A 9896-nucleotide genomic window follows, 5' to 3' on the forward strand; every position below is an offset into this window, starting at 1 on the left:
TTTTGTCTATTACACAGAGAAAAAGGATCACTCTAAACCATGGGTTGTTGATTTTGATGCACAAAATGGTAACATTCAATGCTCCTGCAGAAAGTTTGAAACAATGGGTTTATTGTGTTCTCACTGCATAATAGTTTTGAGGCAAATGACTATTGGGAAAATCCTCGAGAAGTACCTACTATTGCGATGGTCAGCACGAGCTCGACAAGATATATATTATGGTCTAAATTTGAAAGAAAATTCTCAGAATAGCTCTGAAGCTAGTAGCGGATTCATATTCAAAAATTATATCAGTAGGTTTGAATATGAAATGAGCACACGAGCGCAGCTGAATAAGGAGGGTGAAGAATTCCTATTGGCTTCGATGAGGGATACATCTGAAAAACTCGATTTGATTGTTTATGGGAAGAGAAAGACATACAAGTCTACACAAGGTGGCAATGTACAACTGAAAGATCCTCTAAAGCGTTGGCCTAAAGGCATATCCAATGCTAGGCTGAAAAGCCACTGGGAGAAGAAGCCAAAGAGTATGATTTCATTTTCTGACTAATTTGATTTTTTTTTTATTGTTATTAATTTTTTTAACAGGAAAACCACAAGTGAAGAAAAACACAATAAAAATTCCAACTCCTTCAAGCATGCCCGAATGCTTAATGGAGGATTTCATAAATTCTGTACACTCCAACCAACCATCAGCTCGGCAGTGTAATTTCACAAGCATGTCCGAATGCTTCAATGAGGACTTCATAAATTTTGTACAGTCCAGTCTGCCATCTCCAGCTAAGCAGTACAATTTCACAAGCATGCCGGAATGGTTAACGGAGGACTTCATATCACAAGCACGCCCGTCTAGTCAGGCATCAGTACAGCAGTTCATAAGCATGCCCGAGTGCATGACTGACAATTTCATAGCCGGGGAACTGTCCAGTCAGCCATCAGTAAAGCGAGAAAAGCATTCTAATTTCACAAGCATACCCAAATGCTTCACTCAGGAACACATAAAAGGTGTACGTTCAAAAAAGCCATCAACAATGTACCTCAAGTTGATGATGGATATCATTAAATCAAAAAATTCTATGTAATAAGAATATTTGTACTATTATCTTTAGAGATATTTATTTTATAAGGATTATTTTTTTCTGGATATATGCGTGTGGATTGCGTATACAATGCGTACTGGATACGTATACAGAGGGTATTTTCTATGTTTCTGAAAATGCAATATATTTTCAATTATTAATAAAGAATTTTAACCCATTATCAATTTATGATCTCCATTACTACATTCATAATGTTTACCTATTATTGGTTTGACTCATTTTCTCTATATAAGAAATTTACCTTAACAAGGAAAAAACAAATTTTGTGAGTTGCGTATGGTATGCATATCTGAGGAGTACCAAATGCGTATCGTAAGCGTATGTACTGCGTATTATGACAACCCAAAGAAATCATTATTTATCACAAGGAATGAATGTTCAAAGGCAGAGAAACCCAATATACAACGCTTCCTGACACTTTTGTTTACGAGACGAAAAATTCCAATCACCTTTGATTCTCCCTATACTACAATGATTGCTAAACCAGTGAAGCATAACACCCACACTCTAGAATCATTAATTGTGTAGCACAAGGGTGTACCGAAGTATTTACACGATTCATACCGAAGGATTGGATCGAATAAATTGAATTCAAATTAAATAAATTTTTCAAGGAAAAAAATAATTTCTGTGAGTTGCGTATGGTATGCGTATCCGAGGAGTACCAAATGCGTATCGTAAGCGTATTTACTACGTATTATGACAACCCAAAGAAATCCCTATTTATCATAAGGAATGAATGTTCAAATGCAGAGAAACCCATTATTCAACGCCTCCTGACTCTTTTGTTCACGAGACAAAGAATTCCAATCACCTTTGATTCTCCCTATACTACAATGATTGCTAAACCAGTGAAGCATAACACCCACACTCTAGAACCATTAATTGTGTAGCACAAGGGTGTACACAAATATTAAGTCTCATCATGAAAATTTTTATAATCATTTTATAACAAGTGCAAAATGAGTATTTACACGATTCATACTGAAGGATTGGATCAAATCAATTGAATTCAAATTAAATAATTTTTTTAAGAAAAAAAACAATTTCTGTGAGTTACGTATGGTATAAGTATTCGAGGAGTACCAAATGTCTATCGTAATCGTATTTACTGCGTATTATGACAACCCAAAGAAATCCCTATTTATCACAAGGAATGAATTGGTTATTTTAAAAAAAATCTTGGATTTTGGAATTTTTTTTATTTAGAATCTTTTTAGAAGAATAAAAACATTAAGATTGAAATATGTAGTTGTTTATAAAAATGGCATTCACAGATAATCTTTCAACCATAAATAGAAAGAATATTAAAATAAAATGCAGGAAAAATAAAAGTTAACATAAGAACACCTAATTTTATAGTGGTTTAGTCCAACTAGATCTACATCCACTCCCTAGAGACTCCTTCTGTAGGTTTTGCACAAAACAACAGTGACTCTCTTTTTTCTCTCATAGTAAGGTGGAGAAGCCATTACAAACTCTCTTTCACCAACTCTGTGCGATAGAGAGCCGTCGCCTTTTACACTCTCCAAGTGATGACAGCATACCTTCTCATCCTTTTTCACTCACCTGGTGAAGGCTGAGTACCTACAAAGCCTTTTTCACCCACTTGGTGAAAGTAGAGAACCAAGTGTTAAGAGAGTTTCTATTTGCATGTTTTACATTCTTGCAACTTGTATAGTTTTGATGATTCCAAATATTATTATTTTATGTGTATTTATCTCCTAACACTTTTTGGAAGATTTATTTTTGCTCTTGTGTGTACTAACATTTAAGGAAAATCGAACTCCAGACTACTGAAGTCTTCAAATCAAATTCAACATGAAATGCATGAGATATTTTAAAATTTGAAGCTTGTATTAAGGTAGAGAAACCCAATATTCAACGCTTCCTGACTCTTTTGTTCACGAGACAAAGAATTCCAATCACCTTTACGTATTCGAGGAATACCAAATGTGTATCATAAGCGTATTACAAGCATATAGAATGCGTACTTTGCAAAACATTATGAAATCATTCTTAATCACAAGGCATAAAGGATCATCGGCCCTAAACACTCCAGTTTATGCGCAGATAATTTATATTTCATGCACATATAATTTACATATATCAGTTATTTACACAAAAATAAAATATAAAAAGTTCATTTCAACGAAGCACAAAACAATCCGTATGCGAATTCTGCCTTATACATTGGCATTTATTCTTGCCAATCTTTACTCTCTCTCCACTTTGAGTTTTTTTGTCAAATAATATTTTCCATGTATTTGCAAACAAACATTCCGCAATCTGTATTATTGGACTGTGTTGGCGCATTCTTGATTGTCTTGAAACTCCATTTGTTGATATTATCATCAAAAACTTCTTTGTAATCCCTATATAAGCTTGCAATCTGAACAATATATGGAATATAATTTAGTTCACTGAAAAATAATTTCGAAATTTTTTAGCAATATAAGCTCACAATTAAACTCACAATCTTTATAGCAACACTTCTATGCATAGAGTTGGGTACAGAATCGTAAAATTCCCACTTTTTCTGATTTCAGTAACCAACCAGAAGGGTCCAGTGCGAACCATCAATAATTAGATTAATTATAATGCTGTATGAATGAATAGAATTGTAATTTACATGTTCGATGAACAATTTTAAACTTTCATCCTTCAACTTGTAATGCTGCAAGAATTAGATATAAGAATAAAATAGTCAAAATATATAATTATATATAAAATAAACTAGTATACTAACCCAATACATTGGTGAGATGTATAAATATTTATGATACTATTCTGGTGAAATTTTAGGCTTCTCACTTAACAAAATGACAAAGGAATCAACATGATCATTGTCAAGGTATCCGTCGGATAATATTTCGTCCATCCCACGTCTTCAAATATTTGCATGCTACTGAAATCATTAAACAAAAAATACGCATTAGGTATGCATATAAAACACATTTCCTATGCAATCAGTACGCATATAAAACACATTTCCTATGCAATCAGTACGCATAAATTACGCAATACATATGCATACAATACGCAAATAAAATACATGTCAAGATATTTCTTTATGTTCTCCCTGATAAAAAGTTCCTTATCTGGACTCAACATCTCCAAGCCTTTGAAGTTCACTGTAGGACTAGCAGGGAAACCCTTTACTATAACATTATCAACATTGATCATTTCTTTTGTTTGCATAACTTTTTTTGCAGTTTTTTTTTTCCAAAGGTTCATTTGGGGATGGTTATTGGGTAGTTTTTTTTGGTGATGGAACAATTAGGACTGTTTCTACTTGGGAAGGAATAATTTGGGTTAGTTATTCTTGGGGATGTTCTTTTTGGGCTGGTTCTACTGGGGGAGGTTCTTTTAAGGATTCAACTATTTGATTTGGTTCTTCTATTGGAGGAGGTTCTTTGGTAGGTTCTTCTTTGGCAGGTGATGGTACTTGATGGGATGGTTCTACTAATGGAGGTGCTTTGGGGGATGGAACTTTCTGTGATGGATCTTCTTGGGCAGGTTCTTCTTGGAGGTGGTGTACCCTTTTCCGCTTCTTTTTTTTCTTTGGGATTGATTTTCTATCTAATTTATGCTTTTTGTAAACCCTTTCAGCGGCCTGGGTCATCTCTTATTTTGCAGCCTTGGTTATCTCAACATCATTGATTTTCTCTAGGGCGTCGGTCTTTGTGTGTTCAGATGATATCTGAATATTCTTCATTATATGAGGAATGAATGATGATGAGGAGGGAGCATCTTACTAATCAGCATTAAGATTGCCTTGAACAATATAATTTTGGAGCCTGTTATCAATAAGATCAACTCTTTTCACAATTTGCTCAAAATTCTTGCTCAGCCTAGCTTCAAGTTCTTGGAAGAGATTTTTGCAGGTATCCTGGACAAATTTTATTATTTTCTCTTCAAGAAGAGTTGATTAGGGTTGCTGGGGAGATTTGGGTTCGGGTTGCTGAGGAGATTGGGGGGGAGATCATGTTCAAGTGTGTTGAAACGAATGGGAGAATGAGGTTTTGATAGATATTTCTTGATTCCCAGAAGATTAGCTTCTTCAGGGGTAACTCCTTGGAGGTCAACAAAAATCTGTGAAAAATTAATTTGTAAGCAAATTTGTCATCAAATAATTTCATTATTGCATAATTATACACATTATGTACGCCATACATATGCGACACATACGCAATACATACGCGAAACATACGCAATACATACACACCCCATACGCACTCCATACGTAATATGTAAGCAATATTTTCATAATATATGCCTATTTTGTCTTTAAATTAACAAAATATTTAGCTGTCTTCTCAGTATTATATACTATGTCATCAGCCCATTGAAGGAAACGGGGCCTTCTCTAAGGTACTTCAGGTAATGAATGGAAGTGTGCTCTAAGAACCAAACCTGCATAAAATAAAAGTAAATTTTATCAAATCAACAATCAAATTAAATGTTAAATTAGAATTGTTTTAGCACTCACAATTAGCAGAGGCACAAAACCATTGATGTACCCTGCTGGCTTGTTGTTTGAGATCTTCATAGAAATATTATTAAATTCTTCTACCAGGCATTCCCAAATCGATCATGCCCAGTTGATTGATGAAAAATCATCAACATTATTTGATATTGTTTTTAACAACCTTGAGACTTTGAAGTTGCTTTGTTGGAAAAATAAATTTGAACATAAATACATAATAAAAGTTTTCAACATTGTCTCTGGGGCGCTTTCTCTACTCAACTCAAACATTTCAGCCTTTATATCCTTGGAAGTGATGGTTGAAGTGGGCAAGGTAAGCCATGTAATCACCTCACCTTTATTAGGAAGACCAGTTAGGAGGGCCACTTCTTCAGTTGTGAAAGGTAAAACATGACCCTATATTATAAAACTTTGCTTTTGAATATTCCACATTGTCATGAGCTGGTAAATCAATGGGGCGTTCTGCTCGAATCTAGGGAATTTAAGAAATTGGTAGATATTAAGGTTCATCAATTTTTCTTCAATTTCTGGAGGAATTATCTCGGAGAACGTATCACAGAATGTTCTAAACGTGGAAACATAGCAGCGATACGATGTAGGACAGACGTAAATCTGCGTAAGAAAATAAAATTAATTACACATATAAAATGCAATCTATATGCAAACCATACGCATAGTATACGCATTGTATACACATAATATACGCAAACCATACACATAGTATACACATACGGTACGCAAAGAGTACAAAATAACAACAGAAATCAATAATTATTTACGCTAATTATTTTTCTTTATTGGAAGTTTATTTTTATGATTTAAGATCCAAAGGATTTATTACAAAATGTTAAGGTTTGAGTATTCAACATATACACGAAAAATAAGCAAAATATACACATAATATACAAAGAATATACGTAGAAAGAACGTAAAGGGTGAGATAAATATAATCTTTTATCGTTCTTGTTCTCAGAATGATTTTATTTTTTTTGTTTCTTCGAAAAATATGCATTGAATACCAAAGAAATACGGAGTACAGTTTATGTCAATGTAAGAATTAACGTACCTTTTTCTTTGCTGGTGAATCCTTTCCCTCCTCCACTTGAGCAGAAGAGATTGCTGGATGTTTTTGAGAAGAAATTTTTGCAGAAACAGAAACCTCGAGAGAACTAGAGTGAATGGCCGAAACGTGAAAATGTAAAAATTTTCCGCCTTTTTCATCTTTTTACTGTTAAATTTGATGGGCGGGCAGGTGTCTCGAAGTCTGTAGTAAGCGGGTCGGGTCTTAACTTTCCAAGTAATTACAACACGCGTAATGTTTTATTGGCAACCGAACACATCTTTGTGACTGGATTCCACACAGAATAATTTCTCCTGATGTTCGGATGTTCTAATAAAAAGATTTAAAAATTGGACCGCACCGGTCGGTTGAATGGTGAATCAGTCAGCTGTTCCGTTTATTTTTAAAATCGGTCTTGTAAAAAATTTGGACAAAAATTACTATGACCAATGGCCGGACCATTAAATCTAGGGCTGAAATCGAGTCGAGTCGAGTATGTGAGTGTTCATGTTTGTGTTCATTTATAAAAAAAAAAAATCAACTTGTTCAAGTTTGATTCATGTTTGATTCAAGCTTTATTGTTCGTGTTCATGTTTGGTTCATTTAAATTAATAAGTGTTCATGTTTGATTTATGTTCGATTCAAGTTCAGTTCATTTAGTGCTTATCGATTTTTAAATAAACAAGCCTTAATGAACTATAAACGAGCTCTACTTCTAAATGTTCATTAACTTAACAAACGAGCTTTATGAAATCTCTTAACAAATAATTACATTGAGCATGTTTGTGAACATATTTAGTGGTTTTTTAAAAATACCAAATGATCTCATTCACGAACCAGTGATTTATGATTCGTCTTATATTTTTTCATGAATATTTTAAACAAACAATCAAGCAAACATGGACAAATATGAAATATCTCTTGTACATGAATCGAGCCCGAATCGAGCTTTTATCAAGCTTCTTATCGAGCCTAATGTTGAGCTTGTTCACAAACTTTAAATGATGTTGTTCATGAATATAAATGAGCTGAACATATTAGTGTTCAAGCTTATTTATTTAAGTATCGAGTATTATAAATATGGTTCAAGTATGTTTGTTTAGTTAATTAAATGTTCACAAACGAGCTTTAATCGAACTGAGCAACGAATAGCTCATCGAACGCTTGGTTCGCTTGCAGCCCTAATTGAATTGGAGAATTGATTTCAGTTTTTGAAACCTGAGCAGTTCAAATTAAATGAATTATTAGTTAATTATCGATCAAGCAGTCTATGAAGAAAGTTAGAAAAAAAAAATCTAAAATTGCTATTCAACTTCTCCCCAACTAGATAATTTTTTTTATTTGCCCCGTTTGTCTCTGTCCTAATCTGACACTTTTTTTTTTGACATTTAGGTCATTTAAGGCAAACTCACACACACAATGCATACACAAAGACTCAAACCTAAGACCGTTTATTTGAATGCCTAAGCTCACAACCAACAGGCCAATATGTGATGTGTTGACACTTCCTATCGTTTGCTCAATTTGACGTCCAGCTTGTGAGGATTACAATCGTTACAAAGACATCTCCTTTCTTCGACATCATATTCTGTTCTTCTATCTTATTCAAAATATGGGATGTAAATTTTTTGGTAATACTTATTTTCTAGGTTTTGTTTTGCTAGTTTTTTTTTTCAACCTATGTTTGTTATAGCCAATTCGTGCGCTTTGAACAATTTAGTTTCTTTTCAAGATTTTTCATGTTCTTTATTTATGATACAATTATGCATCTATATTTACTGCTTTTATATTTGTTTCATGATAATATCTATATTTACTATTTTTTGTGTTCATTTCTCACCTGATATTAACAAAAAAAAGTTCTCACATGATATGTTTAATTCATTCGTATAAACTTGGTGCAATTATGATTCATTTAGATCAATTGGATAGATTTGTTATACGCTTCTATTAACCTTATAGTACTCTGAAGTTACCGTGCAAGCTTAGTTTTAGTTTTATGTTAGTGTTGCTACTGTAGATAATTATATATTAGTATAATTAGGCTGATCATCAATAGATACTGTTAGCGAATGAACACTATACCTTATTCTATACCATATATATTTACTTCTGTACCATTACTGTGTCTATTTAAGACAACCTGCAACTAGCTTTAAGATAATAATATAGATCTACATTTTCTTTCTCAACTGGTTTGGCTGTCTCCCTCTCTCTCTCGGGATTCCTCTTCTTCTCCTCTAGTCACCTTCTCATGGTATCACAGAGCCATTAATGGGGGACCAGAGCTTAACTTCCTCCCTCCCTCCCTCTTCCTCCTCCAACCCGGCTGACAATCACACCGACGTCTGCATCCCAGTGCCACTCAAGTTCTTGGTCTCCAACATCAAGAACCTCCTCCCTCATCCGCTCAATGCAGAAAACTACGCCATTTGGCGTATTCAAATTCTTCAGCAATTCACGGCGAACGGCTACGCAGGACATCTCATGGGTGCCCAACCTCATCCTCCTGATGAAAGCTCACAAGAATCAATCTGCTCGCGACTAATTGACAGCAACTTGATCTCCACCCTCTTCTCCACAATATCGCCATCGATTCTTCCCTATGTCATCACTGCCACCACGTCAAATAAAATCTGGCAAGTTCTTGAACGCCGGCTGCAGCCTTCAAGCCGTTCGCGCGTTCTTCAACTCAAGAACGAACTTCATCATCTCCAAATGAACAACGTCACAATGCAACAATACCTGTCCCAAATCAAGAACATCGTTGACAACATCGCCGCCGCAGGTTCCAAGATTGATTCAAAGGACATCGTGATATACATCCTAAATGGGCTTCCGCCGACCTAGAATTCATTCAAGACAGCCGTTCGTACTTCACTGCTTCCTGCCAATATTGACAATCTCTAGTCACTACTTTGTAGTGAGGAGATACATGTCAATCAAGACATTTAAAAAGATCAGTCCTCCTCCTATTCCGCATCCGCTCTCTACACCACATACTCTAATCAATCCAAAGGTCGCACCCAATGACTCACAAACCAGAACAAGAACACTTCGTTCACCATGCCGCCTCCGACTACTCAAACTCCCACTCCGGCTTCACCTCAAACTCAGCGTCCGTATGCCAAATATGCGGTAAAACAGGGCATAGTGCCTTAAATTGCTGGCACAGGTATACTAAAAAATATGCCCCTAACTCCGCCGCCGCACCCAGAGCAATACTCGTGCAACCTTCTCCCTAGGG

This window comes from Dendrobium catenatum, unplaced genomic scaffold, assembly GCF_001605985.2.
Source record: "Dendrobium catenatum unplaced genomic scaffold, ASM160598v2 fragScaff_scaffold_621, whole genome shotgun sequence".
NCBI lineage: Eukaryota > Viridiplantae > Streptophyta > Magnoliopsida > Asparagales > Orchidaceae > Dendrobium > Dendrobium catenatum.